Genomic DNA, 20,677 nt, shown 5'->3' with positions numbered 1-20,677 from the left:
GTTCAGCTTTATATGATACTAACTATCTACTTTGACCTTGAGCCATAATGTGCACTTTTGCCTCTGGATTCTCCTGTGAATCACTCAGTTTGTATTACTTAATTTAGTATAACTTTTTGGGGGAAGTTACCTGAGACAAACGCCAGGATTGTCCAACTAATCTATGTCCTTTTCTGCACCTTCGTTATTTGCTGCTCGCACTTTATTCACTAGAATTATATTTTCGATTATATCATGCATTTGATCACATATGAAATAGAGTCTATTCTGCAAGGTGTTTTACTTTATGTACAGGAAAGATATATATCTTGGTACCGTGTTAGCCAGTAGATAGAAAAATAGTTAGAATTGAGGACTCTCTCAATTCTAAATATTTTACTTTATGTATAATTTTGGACATAACCCATCCATCTGCCCAGTGTTTGCTTGTTTTCATTTTTTGTATGGTTTGTTTACATCTCCATTTTAAGCTCTTTTAATATTGTGCTATAATAAAATTGCTTATTCTTTATACAACTTGTGCTTCTCTACATAGGTTTTTTTCTTGCATCACGGTCCTACATGTTTATTATACAGTATAGAGAGCTTTTCTGTTAAAACAGGGAACAGGTAGAAAAAAGGTTTAACCCCTTAACGACCGCCGATACGCCTTTTAACGGCGGTCGCTAAGGGTATTTAAACCACAGCGCCGTTAATTAACGGCGCTGTGGAAAAAGTGAATAGCGCCCCCCAGAGTCGGATTTTCTCTGGGGTCTCGGTTGCCGAGGGTAGCCGAGACCCCAGAGAACATGATTCGGGGGGGTTTTACCGACCCCCGAGTTGCGATCGCCGGTAATTAACCGTTTACCGGCGGTCGCAACAAAAAAAAAAAAACGCGATTTGCCTTTTAATTTCTCTGTCCTCCGATGTGATCGCACATCGGAGGACAGAGAAATAGGGTCCCCGATGGCCTCCGATAGCCCCCCAATACTCACTTATCTCCCCCGGTGCTCCTCGTGGCTCCCGATGGGCGCCGACATCTTTTTTCCGGGAAAAAATGGCGGGCGCACGCGCAGTGCGCCCGCTGCCCGGCACCCGGAAGATCTTTGGGGTCTCGGCTGCCGGGGGTAGCCGAGACCCCAAAGAACATGATCGGGGTCGGTTTGCACTGACCCCTGTTTTGCGATCACCAGTAATTAACAGTTTACTGGCGACCGCAAAAAAAAAAAAAAAGCGATCTGTAATTCTCTGTCCTCTGATGTGATCGCACATCAGAGGACAGAGAAATAGGGGGATTCGGGGACCCTAACATACTCACCCGGTGTCCCTGGGTCCTCTTCTGTCTTCTCCTGCCGGCCGGCTTTTTCCTCATGGCGGGCGCATGCGCAGTGCGCCCGCCATCTGCCGGCCGACAGGAGAAACGAGTTGGGGCTAAAATTAGGGTTAGGGTTAGGGTTAGGGTTGGGGCTAAATTTAGGGTTAGGGTTAGGGTTGGGGCTAAATTTAGGGTTAGGGTTAGGGCTAGGGTTAGGGTTAGGCTACTGTCACACTGGAGTTTTTTGGCTTCCGTCGCAATGCGTCGTTGGAGAAAAACCGCATCCTGCAAAAGTGCTTGCAGGATGCGTTTTTTCTCCATTGGCTTGCATTAGCGACGCATTGCGACGGATTGCCACACGTCGCATCCGTCGTGCGACGGATGCGTCGTGCTTTGGCGGACCGTCGGCACAAAAAAAGCTACATGTAACTTTTTTGTGCGACGTGTCCGCCATTTCCGACCGCGCATGCGCGGCCGGAACTCCGCCCCCGCCTCCCCGCACCTCACAGTGGGGCAGCGGATGCGTTGAAAAAACAGCATCCGCTGCACCCGTTGTGCGGCGCTTACAACGCTAGCGTCGGTACGTCCGCCCGACACACTGCGATGGGCCGAGTACGACGCTAGTGTGAAAGTAGCCTTAGGCTTCTTTCACACTTGCGTCGGTACGGGGCGGTCGCAATGCGTCGGCCCGACGTACCGACGCACGTTGTGAAAATTGTGCACAACGTGGGCAGCGGATGCAGCTTTTCAACGCATCCGCTGCCCAGTCTATGTCCTGGGGAGGAGGGGGCAGAGTTACGGCCACGCATGCGCGGAAATGGCGGACGCGACGTACAAAAAAAAGGTTATATTGAACTTTTTTTGTGACGACGGGGGCTAAAGTTATGGTTAGGGTTGGGGCTAAAGTTAGGGTTAGAGTTGGGATTAGGGTTAGGGTTTGGATTAGGGTTGGGATTAGGGTTACGTTTGGGATTAGGGTTAGGATTAGGGTTATGTTTGGGATTAGGGTTTGGATTAGGGTTAGGGTTGGGATTAGGGTTAGGGGTGTGTTGGATTTAGGGTTTTGATTAGGGTTATGGTTAGGGTTGAGATTAGGGCTGTTTTGGGGTTAGGGTGGTGATTATCGTTAGGGTTGTGATTAGGATTATGGATCGGGTTGAGATTAGGGTTAGGGGCGTGTTGGAGTTAGAATTGGGGGGTTTCCACTGTTTAGGTACATCAGGGGGTCTCCAAACACGACAGCCAATTTTGCGCTAAAAAAGTCAAATGGTGCTCCCTCCCTTCTGAGCTCTGCCGTGCGCCCAAACAGTGGTTTACCCCCACATATGGGGCATAAGCGTACTCGGGATAAATTGGACAACAACTTTTGGGGTCCAATTTCTCCTGTTACCCTTGTGAAAATAAAAACTTGGGGGCTAAAAATCTTTTTTGTGGAAAAAAAAATATTTTCTATTTTCACTACTCTGCATTATAAACTTCTGTGAAGCACTTGGGCATTCAAAGTTCTCACCACATATCTAGATAAGTTCCGTGGGGGGTCTAGTTTTCAAAATGGGGTCACTTGTGGGGGGTTTCTACTGTTTAGGTACATCAGTGGCTCTGCAAACGCAACATAACGCCCGCAGACCATTCTATCAAAGCCTGCATTTCAAAATGGCGCTCCTTCCCTTCCGAGCTCTGCTGTGCGCCCAAACAGTGGTTTACCCCCACATATGGGGTACCAGCATACTCAGGACAAATTGGACAACAACTTTTGGGGTCCAATTTCTCTTGTTACCTTTGTGAAAATAAAAATTTTGGGGCTAAAAAAATCTTTTTTGTGGGAAAAAAATATTTTTTATTTTCACTACTCTGCATTATAAACTTCTGTGAAGCACTTGGGCATTCAAAGTTCTCACCACATATCTAGATAAGTTCCTTGGGGGGTCTATTTTCCAAAATGGGGTCACTTGTTGGGGGTTTCTACTGTTTAGGTACATTAGGGGTCTGCAAACGCAACATAACGCCCGCAGACAATTCTATCAAAGTCTGCATTCCAAAATGGCGCTCCTTCCCTTCCGAGCTCTGCCGTGCGCCCAAACAGTGGTTTACCCCCACATATGGGGTACCAGCATACTCAGGACAAATTGGACAACAACTTTTGGGGTCCAATTTCTCTTGTTACCCTTGTGAAAATAAAAACTTGGGGGCTAAAATATCTTTATTATTAAAAAATATATATTTTTTATTTTCACGACTGCATTATAAACTTCTGTGATGCACTTGGGCATTCAAAGTTCTCACTACACATCTAGATAAGTTCCATGGGGGGTCTAGTTTCCAAAATGGGGTCACTTTTGGGGGGTTTCTACTGTTTAGGCACATCAGGGGCTCTCCAAACGCGACATGGCGTCCGATCTCAATTCCAGTCAATTTTGCATTGAAAAGTCAAATGGCGCTCCTTTGCTTCCGAGCTCAGCCATGCGCCCAAACAGTGGTTTACCCCCACATATAGGGTGTCGGCGTACTCAAGACAAATTGTACAACAACTTCTGGGGTCCATTTTCTCCTGTTACCCTTGGTAAAATAAAAATTTGGAGGCAAAAAATCATTTTTGTAGAAAAAATGCGATTTTTTTTATTTTCACGGCTCTACGTTATAAACTTCTGTGAAGCACCTGGGGGTTTAAAGTGCTCACCACACATCTAGATAAGTTCCTTAAGGGGTCTAGTTTCCAAAATGGTATCACTTGTGGGGGGTTTCCACTGTTTAGGCACATCAGGGGCTCTCCAAACGCGACATGGCATCCGATCTCAATTCCAGCCAATTCTGCATTGAAAAAGTCAAACGGTGCTCCTTCACTTCCAAGCTCTGCGGTGCGCCCAAACAGTGGTTTACCTCCACATATGGGGTATCGACGTACTCAGGAGAAATTTCACAACAACTTTTGTGGTCTAATTTCTCCTGTTACCCTTGTGAAAATAAGAATTTTTGGGCGAAAAAATCATTTTTGTGAAAACAAATGCGATTTTTAATTTTCACGGCTCTACGTTATAATAATAATAATAATAATAATAATAATTTTATTTATATAGCGCCAACATATTCCGCAGTGCTTTACAACTTATAGAGGGGACTTATACAGACAACAGACATTACAGCATAACAGAAATCACAGTTCAAAACAGATACCAGGAGGAATGAGGGCCCTGCTCGCAAGCTTACAATCTATGAGGAAAAGGGGAGACACAAGAGGTGGATGGTAACAATTGCTTTAGTTATTTGGACCAGCCATAGTGTAAGGCTCGGGTGTTCATGTAAAGCTGCATGAACCAGTTAACTGCCTAAGTATGTAACAGTACAGACACAGAGGCTATTAACTGCATAAAGTGTATGAGAACATGATGGAGGAACGTGATTATGTTGTTGTTTTTTATTAATAGGCCACACAGGGATAATTAGGTTAATGCGTTGAGGCGGTAGGCCAATCTGAACAAATGAGTTTTTAGTGCACGCTTAAAACTGTGGGGATTGGGGATTAATTGTATTAACCTAGGTAGTGCATTCCAAAGAATCGGCGCCGCACGTGTAAAGTCTTGGAGACGGGAGTGGGAGGTTCTGATTATTGAGGATGCTAACCTGAGGTCATTAGCAGAGCGGAGGGCACGGGTAGGTTGGTAGACTGAGACCAGAGAGGAGATGTAGGGTGGTGCTGAGCCATGGAGAGCTTTGTGGATGAGGGTAGTAGTTTTGTACTGGATCCTGGAGTGGATGGGTAGCCAGTGTAATGACTGGCACAAGGTAGAGGCATCGGTGTAACGGTTGGTGAGGAATATGATCCTGGCTGCAGCATTCAGGACAGATTGGAGCGGGGAGAGTTTGGTAAGAGGGAGGCCAATTAGTAGAGAGTTACAATAGTCCAGACGAGAATGAATAAGTGAGACAGTAAGAGTTTTTGCAGAGTCGAAAGTAAGAAAAGGGCGAATTCTGGAAATGTTTTTGAGATGCAGATAAGAAGAGCGAGCCAGTGATCGGATGTGGGGGGTGAATGAAAGCTCGGAATCAAGGATGACTCCAAGGCAGCGGGCATAAACTTCTGTGAAGCACTTGGGGGTTCAAAGTGCTCACCACACATCTAGATAAGTTCCTTAAGGGGTGTAGTTTCCAAAATGGTGTCACTTGTGGGGGGTTTCCACTGTTTAGGTACATTAGGGGCTCTCCAAACGCGACATGGCGTCCGATCTCAATTCCAGCCAATTCTGCATTGAAACAGTCAAACGGTGCTCCTTCACTTCCAAGCTCTGCGGTGCGCCCAAACAGTGGTTTACCTCCACATATGGGGTATCGGCGTACTCAGGAAAAATTGCACAACAAAATTTGTGGTTAAATTTCTGTTTTTACACTTGTGAAAATTAAAAAAAATGGTTCTGAAGTAAAATGTTTGCAAAAAAAAGTTAAATGTTCATTTTTTTCTTCCACATTGTTTTAGTTCCTGTGAAGTACGTAAAGGGTTAATAAACTTCTTGAATGTGGTTTTGAGCAGCTTGAGGGGTGCAGTTTTTAGAATGGTGTCACACTTGGTTATTTTCTATCATATAGACCCCTCAAAATCACTTCAAAGGTGATGTGGTCCCTAAAAAAAACATGGTGTTGTAAAAATGAGAAATTGCTGGTCAACTTTTAACCCTTATAACTCCCAAACAAAAAAAAAAAATTGTTTCCAAAATTGTGCTGATGTAAAGTAGACATGTGAGAAATGTTATTTATTAACTATTTTTTGTGACATCTCTCTCTGATTTAAGGGCATAAAAATACAAAGTTTGAAAATTGCAAAATTTTAAAAATTTTCGCCATATTTCCATTTTTTTCATAAATAATCGCAAGTAATATCGAAGAAATGTTACCACTATCTTGAAGTACAACATGTCACGAAAAAACAGTCTCAGAATCAGCGGGATACGATAAAGCGTTCCAGAGTTATAACCTCTTAAAATGACACTGGTCAGAATTGTAAAAATTGGCTCGGTCATTAAGTACCAAATTGGCTCTGTCACTAAGGGGTTAAAAAACCTGTGCATTTGTCCTGTAGCTCAACATTTTTCCAATTTTTTCAACTGTATCTAAAACTTAAAAGTATTCTAATTTTTCAGAAGAGCTATTACCTTCGTTATCCTTAATATTTCCATAAAAACTATTGTTATCTTTACCTCTTAATAGTTCCTAGTATATGGAAAAACCACAGTTTACATATTGTATTTGTAATACTGGACAGACTTTTAAAACATTATATTCTGTCCAGGAATTTGCATATGTCATTGAGACATTATAATGATCTATACTTAGCTATTCTTGTGTCCATATCTTGTGAATAAAATCCTTTATTGCAGCCTCTAATTTATCTCCAACTGGGCAAATTGTGTAATATTCAAAATGTGTATGCATAAATTATACATTCAGATACTATTCAATTTCTTCTAGAATTACACGCATTTGCTGCCTAGAGTGAATATCAATAAGACGTTTTTGTATGATTATCAGCATTTTTGAGTCATTACATTTCATAACAAAGTCTTATTTTAATTAAATTCTCATCAGGTGTATCAGTAATACTGAACCATAATATCTTCTCATTTATTTTGAAATTATCACCTTTCTTTAAGGTCTGGAGGGCATCTAAAAATTGCTGAAAACTATATACAGGTCCTTCTCAAAAAATTAGCATATAGTGTTAAATTTCATTATTTACCATAATGTAATGATTACAATTAAACTTTCATATATTATAGATTCATTATCCACCAACTGAAATTTGTCAGGTCTTTTATTGTTTTAATACTGATGATTTTGGCATACAACTCATGAAAACCCAAAATACCTGTCTCAATAAATTAGCATATCAAGAAAAGGTTCTCTAAACGACCTATTACCCTAATCTTCTGAATCAACTAATTAACTCTAAACACATGCTAAAGATACCTGAGGCTTTTAAAAACTCCCTGCCTGGTTCATTACTCAAAACCCCCATCATGGGTAAGACTAGCGACCTGACAGATGTCAAGAAGGCCATCATTGACACCCTCAAGCAAGAGGGTAAGACCCAGAAAGAAATTTCTCAACAAATAGGCTGTACCCAGAGTGCTGTATCAAGGCACCTCAATGGTAAGTCTGTTGGAAGGAAACAATGTGGCAGAAAACGCTGTACAACAAGAAGAGGTGACCGAACCCTGAGGAAGATTGTGGACTGAGTCTGGTGTGGAAACATCCAGAGCCACCGTGCACAGGCGTGTGCAGGAAATGGGCTACAGGTGCCGCATTCCCCAGGTAAAGCCACTTTTGAACCATAAACAGCGGCAGAAGCGCCTGACCTGGGCTACAGAGAAGCAGCACTGGACTGTTGCTAAGTGGTCCCAAGTATTTTTTTCTGATGAAAGCAAATTTTGCATGTCATTCGGAAATCAAGGTGCCAGAGTCTGGAGGAAGACTGGGGAGAAGGAAATGCCAAAATGCCTGAAGTCCAGTGTCAAGTACCCACAGTCAGTGATGGTGTGGGGTGCCATGTCAGCTGCTGGTGTTGGTCCACTGTGTTTCATTAAGGGCAGGGTCAATGCAGCTAGCTATCAGGAGATTTTGGAGCACTTCATGCTTCCATCGGCTGAAATGCTTTATGGAGATGAAGATTTCATTTTCCAGCACGACCTGGCACCTGCTCACAGTGCCAAAACCACTGGTAAATGGTTTACTGACCATGGTATTACTGTGCTCAATTGGCCTGCCAACTCTCCTGACCTGAACCCCATAGAGAATCTGTGGGATATTGTGAAGAGAAAGTTGAGAGACGCAAGACCCAACACTCTGGATGAGCTTAAGGCCGCTATTGAAGCATCCTGGGCCTCCATAACATCTCAGCAGTGTCACAGGCTGATTGCCTCCATGCCACGCCGCATTGAAGCAGTCATTTCTGCCAAAGGATTCCCGACCAAGTATTGAGTGCATAACTGAACATTATTATTTGATGGTTTTTTTGTTTGTTATTAAAAAACACTTTTATTTGATTGGACGGGTGAAATATGCTAATTTATTGAGACAGGTTTTTTGGGTTTTCAGGAGTTGTATGCCAAAATCATCAGTATTAAAACAATAAAAGACCTGACAAATTTCAGTTGGTGGATAATGAATCTATAATATATGAAAGTTTAATTGTAATCATTACATTATGGTAAATAATGAAATTTAACACTATATGCTAATTTTTTGAGAAGGACCTGTAAACAGCGCTGAAATGGCATGGGAACAGCATGGAGAAGACCCCTGCAAGCATCTCTGCATCCCAGGTCGGTGCTGAGAACAATGTTGTCAGAGTATTACTCCACTTTTATGGACTGACAATAAAATGTACAAAGCCAAAGATAAAATGGATTTGACTGGAAAAAATATTAAGAAAAATTATTTCCAGGATAATGACTTGTATATAAGGTGAAATAAATAAGAGAAAAAAAAATGTTCCTCCACATCTTGGGCTATGTTCATATGCAGTGTTTTTGCTGCATTTTTGCACGTTTACATTGCTTTCAATGTTGAAAAAAATATTCAACAGGAAATGTAATTTTAGCATTTTAGTACCTTATCTGTCCATGGGGTATGTGTTATGGTTCTCAATGGCAAGAGAACATAGCCCAGCAAACATAAGTACTAGCTCTTGGAAGGATGGAAACTAAACTGACCATGAACTAAACCTGCCGCACAACTAACAGTAGCCGGGTAGCGTTGCCTACGTTTTTTATCCCTAGACGCCCAGCGCCGGCCGGAGGACTAACTAATCCTGGCAGAGGAAAATATAGTCCTGGCTCACCTCTAGAGAAATTTCCCCGATAGGCAGACAGAGGCCCCCACATATATTGGCGGTGATTTTAGATGAAATGACAAACGTAGTATGAAAATAGGTTTAGCAAAATTGAGGTCCGCTTACTAGATAGCAGGAAGACAGAAAGGGCACTTTCATGGTCAGCTGAAAACCCTATCAAAATACCATCCTGAAATTACTTTAAGACTCTAGTATTAACTCATAACATCAGAGTGGCAATTTCAGATCACAAGAGCTTTCCAGACACAGAAACGAAACTACAGCTGTGAACTGGAACAAAATGCAAAAACAAACGAGGACTAAAGTCCAACTTAGCTGGGAGTTGTCTAGCAGCAGGAACATGCACAGAAAGGCTTCTGATTACAATGTTGACCGGCATGGAAGTGACAGAGGAGCAAGGTTAAATAGCGACTCCCACATCCTGATGGAAACAGGTGAACAGAGGGGATGATGCACACCAGTTCAATTCCACCAGTGGCCACCGGGGGAGCCCAAAATCCAATTTCACAACAGTACCCCCCCCTCAAGGAGGGGGCACCGAACCCTCACCAGAACCACCAGGGCGATCAGGATGAGCCCTATGAAAGGCACGGACCAGATCGGAGGCATGAACATCAGAGGCAGTCACCCAAGAATTATCCTCCTGACCGTATCCCTTCCATTTGACCAGATACTGGAGTTTCCGTCTGGAAACACGGGAGTCCAAGATTTTTTCCACAACGTACTCCAACTCGCCCTCAACCAACACCGGAGCAGGAGGCTCAACGGAAGGCACAACCGGTACCTCATACCTGCGCAACAATGACCGATGAAAAACATTATGAATAGAAAAAGATGCAGGGAGGTCCAAACGGAAGGACACAGGGTTAAGAATCTCCAATATCTTGTACGGGCCGATGAACCGAGGCTTAAACTTAGGAGAAGAAACCCTCATAGGGACAAAACGAGAAGACAACCACACCAAGTCCCCAACACAAAGCCGAGGACCAACCCGACGCCGGCGGTTGGCAAAAAGCTGAGTCTTCTCCTGGGACAACTTCAAATTGTCCACTACCTGCCCCCAAATCTGATGCAACCTCTCCACCACAGCATCCACTCCAGGACAATCCGAAGATTCCACCTGACCAGAAGAAAATCGAGGATGAAACCCCGAATTACAGAAAAAAGGAGACACCAAGGTGGCAGAGCTGGCCCGATTATTGAGGGCAAACTCCGCTAAAGGCAAAAAAGCAACCCAATCATCCTGATCTGCAGACACAAAACACCTCAAATATGTCTCCAAGGTCTGATTCGTCCGCTCGGTCTGGCCATTAGTCTGAGGATGGAAAGCAGATGAGAAAGACAAATCTATGCCCATCCTAGCACAGAATGCTCGCCAAAATCTAGACACGAATTGGGTTCCTCTGTCAGAAACGATATTCTCCGGAATACCATGCAAACGGACCACATTTTGAAAAAACAGAGGAACCAACTCGGAAGAAGAAGGCAACTTAGGCAGGGGAACCAAATGGACCATCTTAGAGAAACGGTCACACACCACCCAGATGACAGACATCTTCTGAGAAACAGGAAGATCCGAAATAAAATCCATAGAGATGTGCGTCCAGGGCCTCTTCGGGATAGGCAAGGGCAACAACAATCCACTAGCCCGAGAACAACAAGGCTTGGCCCGAGCACAAACGTCACAAGACTGCACAAAGCCTCGCACATCTCGAGACAGGGAAGGCCACCAGAAGGACCTTGCCACCAAATCCCTGGTACCAAAGATTCCAGGATGACCTGTCAACGCAGAAGAATGAACCTCAGAAATGACTTTACTGGTCCAATCATCAGGAACAAACAGTCTACCAGGTGGGCAACGATCAGGTCTATCCGCCTGAAACTCCTGCAAGGCCCGCCGCAGGTCTGGAGAAACGGCAGACAATATCACTCCATCCTTAAGGATACCTGTAGGTTCAGAGTTACAAGGGGAGTCAGGCTCAAAACTCCTAGAAAGGGCATCCGCCTTAACATTCTTAGAACCCGGCAGGTAGGACACCACAAAATTAAACCGAGAGAAAAACAACGACCAGCGCGCCTGTCTAGGATTCAGGCGTCTGGCGGACTCAAGATAAATTAGATTTTTGTGGTCAGTCAATACCACCACCTGATGTCTAGCCCCCTCAAGCCAATGACGCCACTCCTCAAAAGCCCACTTCATGGCCAAAAGCTCCCGATTCCCAACATCATAATTCCGCTCGGCGGGCGAAAATTTACGCGAGAAAAAGGCACAAGGTCTCATCACGGAACAATCGGAACTTCTCTGCGACAAAACTGCCCCAGCTCCGATTTCAGAAGCATCGACCTCAACCTGAAAAGGAAGAGCAACATCAGGCTGACGCAACACAGGGGCGGAAGAAAAGCGGCGCTTAAGCTCCCGAAAGGCCTCCACAGCAGCAGGGGACCAATCAGCAACATCAGCACCCTTCTTAGTCAAATCAGTCAATGGTTTAACAACATCAGAAAAACCAGCAATAAATCGACGATAAAAGTTAGCAAAGCCCAAAAATTTCTGAAGACTCTTAAGAGAAGAGGGTTGCGTCCAATCACAAATAGCCTGAACCTTGACAGGATCCATCTCGATGGAAGAGGGGGAAAAAATATATCCCAAAAAGGAAATCTTTTGTACCCCAAAAACGCACTTAGAACCCTTCACACACAAGGAATTAGACCGCAAAACCTGAAAAACCCTCCTGACCTGCTGGACATGAGAGTCCCAGTCATCCGAAAAAATCAAAATATCATCCAGATACACAATCATAAATTTATCCAAATAATCACGGAAAATGTCATGCATAAAGGACTGAAAGACTGAAGGGGCATTTGAAAGACCAAAAGGCATCACCAAATACTCAAAGTGGCCCTCGGGCGTATTAAATGCGGTCTTCCACTCATCCCCCTGCTTAATTCGCACCAAATTATACGCCCCACGGAGATCTATCTTAGAGAACCACTTGGTCCCCTTTATGCGAGCAAACAAATCAGTCAGCAGTGGCAACGGATATTGATATTTAACCGTGATTTTATTCAAAAGCCAATAATCAATACACGGTCTTAAAGAGCCATCTTTCTTAGCCACAAAGAAAAAACCGGCTCCTAAGGGAGATGACGAAGGATGAATATGTCCCTTTTCCAAGGACTCCTTTATATATTCTCGCATAGCAGCATGTTCAGGCACAGACAGATTAAATAAACGACCCTTAGGTGTTGTGAATTCGGTTTGTGGGCTCCCCCGGTGGTCTGTTATGGTAGTGTCTTTTATGTGCCTTCCTCCATCTCTGATTACCTGTCGCCACCCTCTTGGGGAGTTTCCTATTTAAGGCTGCTTGGCTGTTAGTCACATGCCGGCCAACAATGTGCTAGTAGCATTCTGTTGCATTCACCTGCCTCAAGTTCCAGTTCAGCTAAGTTGAATTTTGTTTCTTGTTTTGCTATTTTTGTCCAGCTATCTGCAATGTGACTCTTCAGTGCTGGAAGCTCTTGTGGACAGAAAATTACTACTCCAGTGGCATGAGTTGTCACTGGAGTTTAAAGTAATTTCTGGATGGTGTTTTTGAATAGTGATTTTTAGGTCGACCGTGAAGTAACTCTTTCCTGTCCTTCTGCTATCTAGTAAGCGGACCTCACTGTGCTAAATCTGCTGTTCATCCTACGTATGTCATTTCCTCTGAACTCACCGTCAATATCTGTGGGGGCCTACTATCATCTTTTGGGGTTCCTCACTGGAGGTAAGGCAGGCCTGTATATTCCTCTTATAGGGGTAGTTAGATCTCCGGCTGGCGCGTGGTGTCTAGGGCATCGTAGGTACATCCCCCGGCTACTGTAAGTGTTGGGTCAGGTTCAGGTCACGGTCGACCTTAGTTTCCATCACCCGAGAGCTAGTCCGTTTTGTATTTTTTTCCCATGGTCATTGGGGTAACCATAACAGTTTGGCCGGCCAATAAAAAATCTATGTGTTAAAATATGCACTAAAGTAGGAAGGAGAAGAAAAGGTTTTTTTTTTTCTGTGTTTGAAAGTGCACCTTAGTTTGATCATTTGTATTCCTTGCTTAAACTGCAGTCTTCAGCCTTTTTTTTTTCTCCTCTCCTCTTAATCTCTGAATGCTTGGGTTACACCCATTTGAAACATGGATCCACAGAGTTTAGTTGCGGGTTTGAATAACCTTGCGACAAAAGTACAGAACCTACAAGATTTTGTTATACGTGCTCCAATGTCTGAACCTAAGATTCCTCTGCCTGAATACTTTACCGGAGACAGATCCCGGTTTTTGAGTTTCAGAGAAAATTGCAAATTGTTTTTGTCTCTGAGATCTCACTCTGCTGGTGATCATACTCAACAAGTTAAAATTGTTATCTCGCTACTGCGCGGCGACCCACAAAGTTGGGCATTTGCATTATCGCCAGGGGATCCTGCGTTGTTAAATGTAGATGCGTTTTTTCAGGCTTTGGGGTTGCTTTATGAAGAACCTAATTTAGAGATTTTGGCTGAGAAAGCCTTGATAGCTCTTTCCCAAGGGCAAGATGAAGCTGAGATATACTGCCAGAAATTCCGTAAATGGTCGGTGCTTACTAAATGGAATGAGTGCGCTTTAGCAGCTAATTTCAGAGAAGGTCTCTCTGATGCCGTGAAGGATGTCATGGTGGGGTTCCCTGTGCCTACAGGTCTGAATGATGCCATGAAATTGGCTATCCAGATTGATCGGCGTTTGCGGGAGCGCAAATCTGTGCACCATATGGCGGGGTCTTCTGAGGAAGAATCTGTGCACCATATGGCGGTATCTTCTGAGCAAAAACCTGTGCACCATATGGCGGTGTCTTCTGAGCAAAGACCTGTGCACCATTTGGCGGTGACCTCTGAAAAGGCATTGGAGCATATGCAATGCGATCGTGTTTTGTCTAGAGGCGAACGTCAAAATTACAGGCGCAAAAATGGATTGTGTTTCTACTGTGGAGATCCAGCTCATGTTATATCAGCATGCTCTAAACGTATAAATAAGGTTGATAAAAAGGTTGATAAATCTTTTTCTACAGGTACCTTGCAGTCAAAATTTCTTTTGTCCGTGACATTGATTTGTACCTTATCATCTGTGACTGTGAATGCTTATGTGGATTCTGGCGCCGCTCTGAGTCTCATGGATTGGTCCTTTGCCAAGCGTTGTGGGTTTGATTTGGAGCCGTTGGAAGTTTCTATTCCCCTGAAGGGTATTGATTCTACACCTTTGGCTAGCAATAAACCACAATATTGGACACAAGTGACTATGCGTCTCACCCCAGACCATCAGGAGATTATTCGTTTTCTTGTATTATATAACCTACATGATGTCTTAGTGCTTGGATTACCATGGTTACAGATTCATAATCCCGTCTTGGACTGGAAATCTATGTCTGTGTTGAGCTGGGGATGTCGGGGTATTCATGGGGATGCACCTTTGGTTCCTATTTCTTCATCTACTCCCTCTGAGATCCCAGCATTTCTGTCAGATTTTTATGATGTCTTTCAAGAGCCTAAAGTTGATTCTCTCCCTCCCCACAGAGAGTGTGACTGCGCTATTGAATTGATCCCCGGTAGTAAGTTTCCTAAGGGTCGCTTGTTTAATTTGTCTGTACCTGAACATACTGCTATGCGGGAGTATATCAGAGAATCCTTGGAAAAGGGTCATATTCGCCCCTCGTTGTCTCCACTAGGGGCAGGATTTTTCTTTGTAGGTAAAAAGGATGGTTCATTGAGACCTTGTATCGACTATCGACTTTTGAATAAGATTACAGTTAAATACCAGTACCCGTTACCTTTACTGACTGATCTGTTTGCTCGTATAAAGGGGGCTAAGTGGTTCACTAAGATCGATCTACGTGGTGCGTATAATTTGGTGCGGATTAAGCAGGGGGATGAGTGGAAGACCGCATTTAATACGCCTGAAGGCCATTTTGAGTATTTGGTAATGCCTTTCGGTCTCGCAAATGCCCCTTCCGTTTTTCAGTCCTTTATGCACGATATTTTCCGTGAATATCTGGATAAGTTTATGATTGTGTATTTGGATGATATTCTTGTTTTTTCGGAGGACTGGGAATCTCACGTTCAACAGGTCAGGAGAGTTTTTCAGGTTTTGCGAGCTAATTCTCTTTTTGTAAAGGGCTCAAAGTGTAGTTTTGGAGTTCAGAGAATTTCCTTTTTGGGATATATTTTTTCCCCTTCATCTATGGAGATGGACCCTGTCAAGGTCCAGGCTATTTGTGATTGGATGCAACCTACTTCTTTGAAGAGTCTGCAAAAGTTCTTGGGTTTTGCTAATTTCTATCGCCGATTTATAGCGGGTTTTTCTGCCATTGCTAAACCTTTGACTGATTTGACCAAAAAGGGTGCTGATGTTGCTAATTGGTCCTCTGCGGCTGTGGAGGCCTTTCAAGAGCTTAAGCGCCGCTTTTCTTCCGCTCCTGTGTTGCGCCAACCTGATGTGTTACTTCCGTTCCAGGTTGAGGTGGATGCTTCGGAGATCGGAGCAGGTGCAGTTTTGTCGCAGAAAGATCCTGACTGCTCAGTAATGAGACCATGTGCGTTTTTCTCCCGAAAGTTTTCGCCCGCTGAGCGAAATTATGATGTGGGAAATCGGGAACTTCTGGCCATGAAGTGGGCGTTTGAGGAGTGGCGTCATTGGCTTGAGGGTGCTAGACACCAGGTGGTGGTCCTCACTGACCACAAGAATCTAATTTATCTTGAGTCGGCCAGGCGTCTGAATCCTAGACAGGCGCGCTGGTCGTTGTTTTTCTCCCGATTTAACTTTGTGGTGTCATATCTGCCTGGGTCCAAGAATGTGAGGGCGGATGCCCTCTCTAGGAGTTTTGAGCCTGACTCGCCTGGTGATTCCGAACCTACCGGCATCCTGAAGGATGGGGTGATATTGTCAGCTGTCTCCCCAGACCTGCGGCGTTCTTTGCAGGAGTTTCAGGTGGATAGGCCTGATCGCTGTCCGCCTGGTAGACTGTTTGTCCCTGATGATTGGACCAGTAGAGTTATCTCGGAGGTTCATTCTTCCGCGTTGACAGGTCATCCTGGAATTTTTGGCACCAGGGATTTGGTGTCTAGGTCCTTCTGGTGGCCTTCTTTGTCTCGAGATGTGCGCATGTTTGTGCAGTCTTGTGATGTTTGTGCTCGGGCCAAGCCCTGCTGTTCTAGGGCCAGTGGGTTGTTGTTGCCCTTGCCTATTCCTAAGAGGCCTTGGACGCACATCTCTATGGACTTTATTTCTGACCTTCCGGTTTCTCGTAGGATGTCTGTCATCTGGGTGATTTGTGACCGTTTTTCCAAGATGGTTCATTTGGTACCTTTACCCAAATTGCCCTCCTCCTCTGAGTTGGTTCCTCTATTTTTTCAGAATGTGGTGCGTTTGCATGGTATTCCTGAGAATATAGTGTCTGACAGGGGTACTCAGTTTGTGTCTAGATTTTGGCGGACGTTCTGTGCCAGGATGGGTATCGATTTGTCTTTTTCGTCTGCATTCCATCCTCAGACTAATGGCCAGACTGAGCGTACTAATCAGACCTTGGAGACTTACTTGAGGTGTTTTGTGTCCGCTGATCAGGATGATTGGCTTGACTTTTTGCCATTGGCAGAGTTTGCCCTTAACAATCGGGCTAGTTCTGCCACTTTGGTTTCTCCATTTTTTTGTAATTCAGGGTTTCACCCTCGGTTTTCGTCCGGTCAATTGGAGTCTTCGGATTGTCCTGGAGTGGATGCTGTGGTTGATAGGATGCATCAGATTTGGGGACAGGTTGTGGACAATCTGAAGTTGTCCCAGGAGAAGACTCAACAGTTCACTAATCGTCATCGGCGTATTGGTCCTCGTCTTTGTGTTGGGGACCTGGTGTGGCTGTCTTCTCGATTTGTTCCTATGAAGGTCTCGTCTCCTAAGTTTAAGCCTCGGTTTATCGGCCCTTATAGGATTCTGGAGGTTCTTAATCCTGTGTCCTTTCGTTTGGACCTCCCAGCATCTTTTAATATCCATAATGTTTTCCATCGGTCATTATTGCGGAGGTATGAGGTACCGGTTGTTCCTTCTGCTGATCCACCTGCTCCTGTGTTGGTTGAGGGTGAATTGGAGTATGTGGTGGAAAAGATCTTGGACTCCCGTGTTTCCAGACGGAAACTTCAGTATCTGGTTAAGTGGAAAGGTTATGGCCAGGAGGATAATTCTTGGGTGACAGCATCCGATGTTCATGCTCCCGATTTGGTTCGTGCATTTCATAGTGCTCATCCAGGTCGCCCTGGTGGTTCTGGTGAGGGTTCGGTGCCCCCTCCTTAAGGGGGGGGTACTGTTGTGAATTCGGTTTGTGGGCTCCCCCGGTGGTCTGTTATGGTAGTGTCTTTTATGTGCCTTCCTCCATCTCTGATTACCTGTCGCCACCCTCTTGGGGAGTTTCCTATTTAAGGCTGCTTGGCTGTTAGTCACATGCCGGCCAACAATGTGCTAGTAGCATTCTGTTGCATTCACCTGCCTCAAGTTCCAGTTCAGCTAAGTTGAATTTTGTTTCTTGTTTTGCTATTTTTGTCCAGCTATCTGCAATGTGACTCTTCAGTGCTGGAAGCTCTTGTGGACAGAAAATTACTACTCCAGTGGCATGAGTTGTCACTGGAGTTTAAAGTAATTTCTGGATGGTGTTTTTGAATAGTGATTTTTAGGTCGACCGTGAAGTAACTCTTTCCTGTCCTTCTGCTATCTAGTAAGCGGACCTCACTGTGCTAAATCTGCTGTTCATCCTACGTATGTCATTTCCTCTGAACTCACCGTCAATATCTGTGGGGGCCTACTATCATCTTTTGGGGTTCCTCACTGGAGGTAAGGCAGGCCTGTATATTCCTCTTATAGGGGTAGTTAGATCTCCGGCTGGCGCGTGGTGTCTAGGGCATCGTAGGTACATCCCCCGGCTACTGTAAGTGTTGGGTCAGGTTCAGGTCACGGTCGACCTTAGTTTCCATCACCCGAGAGCTAGTCCGTTTTGTATTTTTTTCCCATGGTCATTGGGGTAACCATAACACTTAGGGTATTTACTACCCGGAATCAAATCTATGGCACAATCGCACTCCCGGTGCGGAGGTAATGAACCAAGCTTAGGTTCTTCAAAAACGTCATGATATTCAGTCAAGAATTCAGGAATCTCAGAGGGAATAGATGATGAAATGGAAACCACAGGTACGTCCCCATGCGTCCCCTTACATCCCCAGCTTAACACAGACATAGCTTTCCAGTCAAGGACTGGGTTATGAGATTGCAGCCATGGCAATCCAAGCACCAACACATCATGTAGGTTATACAGCACAAGAAAGCGAATAATCTCCTGATGATCCGGATTAATCCGCATAGTTACTTGTGTCCAGTATTGTGGTTTATTACTAGCCAATGGGGTGGAGTCAATCCCCTTCAGGGGTATAGGAGTTTCAAGAGGCTCCAAATCATACCCACAGCGTTTGGCAAAGGACCAATCCATAAGACTCAAAGCGGCGCCAGAGTCGACATAGGCATCCGCGGTAATAGATGATAAAGAACAAATCAGGGTCACAGATAGAATAAACTTAGACTGTAAAGTGCCAATTGAAACAGACTTATCAAGCTTCTTAGTACGCTTAGAGCATGCTGATATAACATGAGTTGAATCACCGCAATAGAAGCACAACCCATTTTTTCGTCTTAAATTCTGCCATTCACTTCTGGACAGAATTCTATCACATTGCATATTCTCTGGCGTCTTCTCAGTAGACACCGCCAAATGGTGCACAGGTTTGCGCTCCCGCAGACGCCTATCGATCTGGATAGCCATTGTCATGGACTCATTCAGACCCGCAGGCACAGGGAACCCCACCATAACATCCTTAATGGCATCAGAGAGACCCTCTCTGAAATTCGCCGCCAGGGCGCACTCATTCCACTGAGTAAGCACAGCCCATTTACGGAATTTCTGGCAGTATATTTCAGCTTCGTCTTGCCCCTGAGATAGGGACATCAAGGCCTTTTCCGCCTGAAGCTCTAACTGAGGTTCCTCATAAAGCAACCCCAAGGCCAGAAAAAACGCATCCACATTGAGCAACGCAGGATTCCCTGGAGCCAATGCAAAAGCCCAATCCTGAGGGTCGCCCCGGAGCAAGGAAATCACAATCCTGACCTGCTGAGCAGGATCTCCAGCAGAGCGAGATTTCAGGGAAAAAAACAACTTGCAATTATTTTTGAAATTTTGAAAGCAAGATCTATTCCCCGAGAAAAATTCAGGCAAAGGAATTCTAGGTTCAGATATAGGAACATGAACAACAAAATTTTGTAAATTTTGAACTTTCGTGGTGAGATTATTCAAACCTGCAGCTAAACTCTGAATATCCATTTTAAACAGGTGAACACAGAGCCATTCCAGGATTAGAAGGAGAGAGAGAGAGAGAAAGGCTGCAATATAGGCAGACTTGCAAGAGATTCAATTACAAGCACACTCAGAACTGAAGGGAAGGGAAAAAAAAAAAAATCTTCAGCAGACTTCTCTTTTCTCTCCTTTCTCTGTCAATTAATTTAACCCTTTTTGGCCGGTCAAACTGTTATGGTTCTCAATGGCAAGAGAACATAGCCCAGCAAACATAAGTACTAGCTCTTGGAAGGATGGAAACTAAACTGACCATGAACTAAACCTGCCGCACAACTAACAGTAGCCGGGTAGCGTTGCCTACGTTTTTTATCCCTAGACGCCCAGCGCCGGCCGGAGGACTAACTAATCCTGGCAGAGGAAAATATAGTCCTGGCTCACCTCTAGAGAAATTTCCCCGATAGGCAGACAGAGGCCCCCACATATATTGGCGGTGATTTTAGATGAAATGACAAACGTAGTATGAAAATAGGTTTAGCAAAATTGAGGTCCGCTTACTAGATAGCAGGAAGACAGAAAGGGCACTTTCATGGTCAGCTGAAAACCCTATCAAAATACCATCCTGAAATTACTTTAAGACTCTAGTATTAACTCATAACATCAGAGTGGCAATTTCAGATCACAAGAGCTTTCCAGACACAGAAACGAAACTACAGCTGTGAACTGGAACAAAATGCAAAAACAAACGAGGACTAAAGTCCAACTTAGCTGGGAGTTGTCTAGCAGCAGGAACATGCACAGAAAGGCTTCTGATTACAATGTTGACCGGCATGGAAGTGACAGAGGAGCAAGGTTAAATAGCGACTCCCACATCCTGATGGAAACAGGTGAACAGAGGGGATGATGCACACCAGTTCAATTCCACCAGTGGCCACCGGGGGAGCCCAAAATCCAATTTCACAACAGGTATGTGAGACATGATCAGACATATTGAAAGTCACAATTATTATTTTTTTCACGGTCACCAGCCAGCCATCACCATTTGTTGAGGATCATCAAGTGGCCCTTTCTATTGTTAGAGTGCCAGCAGGTGTCTTGTAGACAGATGAAACAAAGATGGTAAATCGTATAATTCTAATGTTTAGTGTAAATTGAATGAGGCATACAAA

General features: G+C 44.4%; 1 long non-coding RNA gene across 1 annotated transcript in view; it reads right to left on the bottom strand.

Moving 5' to 3' along the window:
* The window catches only part of LOC143783498 (uncharacterized), a 136,180-nt gene extending 116,047 nt beyond the window's left edge, over positions 1–20,133 (bottom strand). Inside the window, exon 1 of the long non-coding RNA XR_013217213.1 lies at positions 19,546–20,133. This is a non-coding gene — a long non-coding RNA (uncharacterized LOC143783498). The remainder of the gene's footprint in view (positions 1–19,545) is intronic.
* Positions 20,134–20,677: the final 544 nt, after the last annotated feature.

This window comes from Ranitomeya variabilis, chromosome 6, assembly GCF_051348905.1.
Source record: "Ranitomeya variabilis isolate aRanVar5 chromosome 6, aRanVar5.hap1, whole genome shotgun sequence".
In the NCBI taxonomy this organism is placed as follows: domain Eukaryota; kingdom Metazoa; phylum Chordata; class Amphibia; order Anura; family Dendrobatidae; genus Ranitomeya; species Ranitomeya variabilis.
Note: the sequence above shows the minus strand (reverse complement) of the source record. Positions and strands in the feature narration are given on the sequence as shown.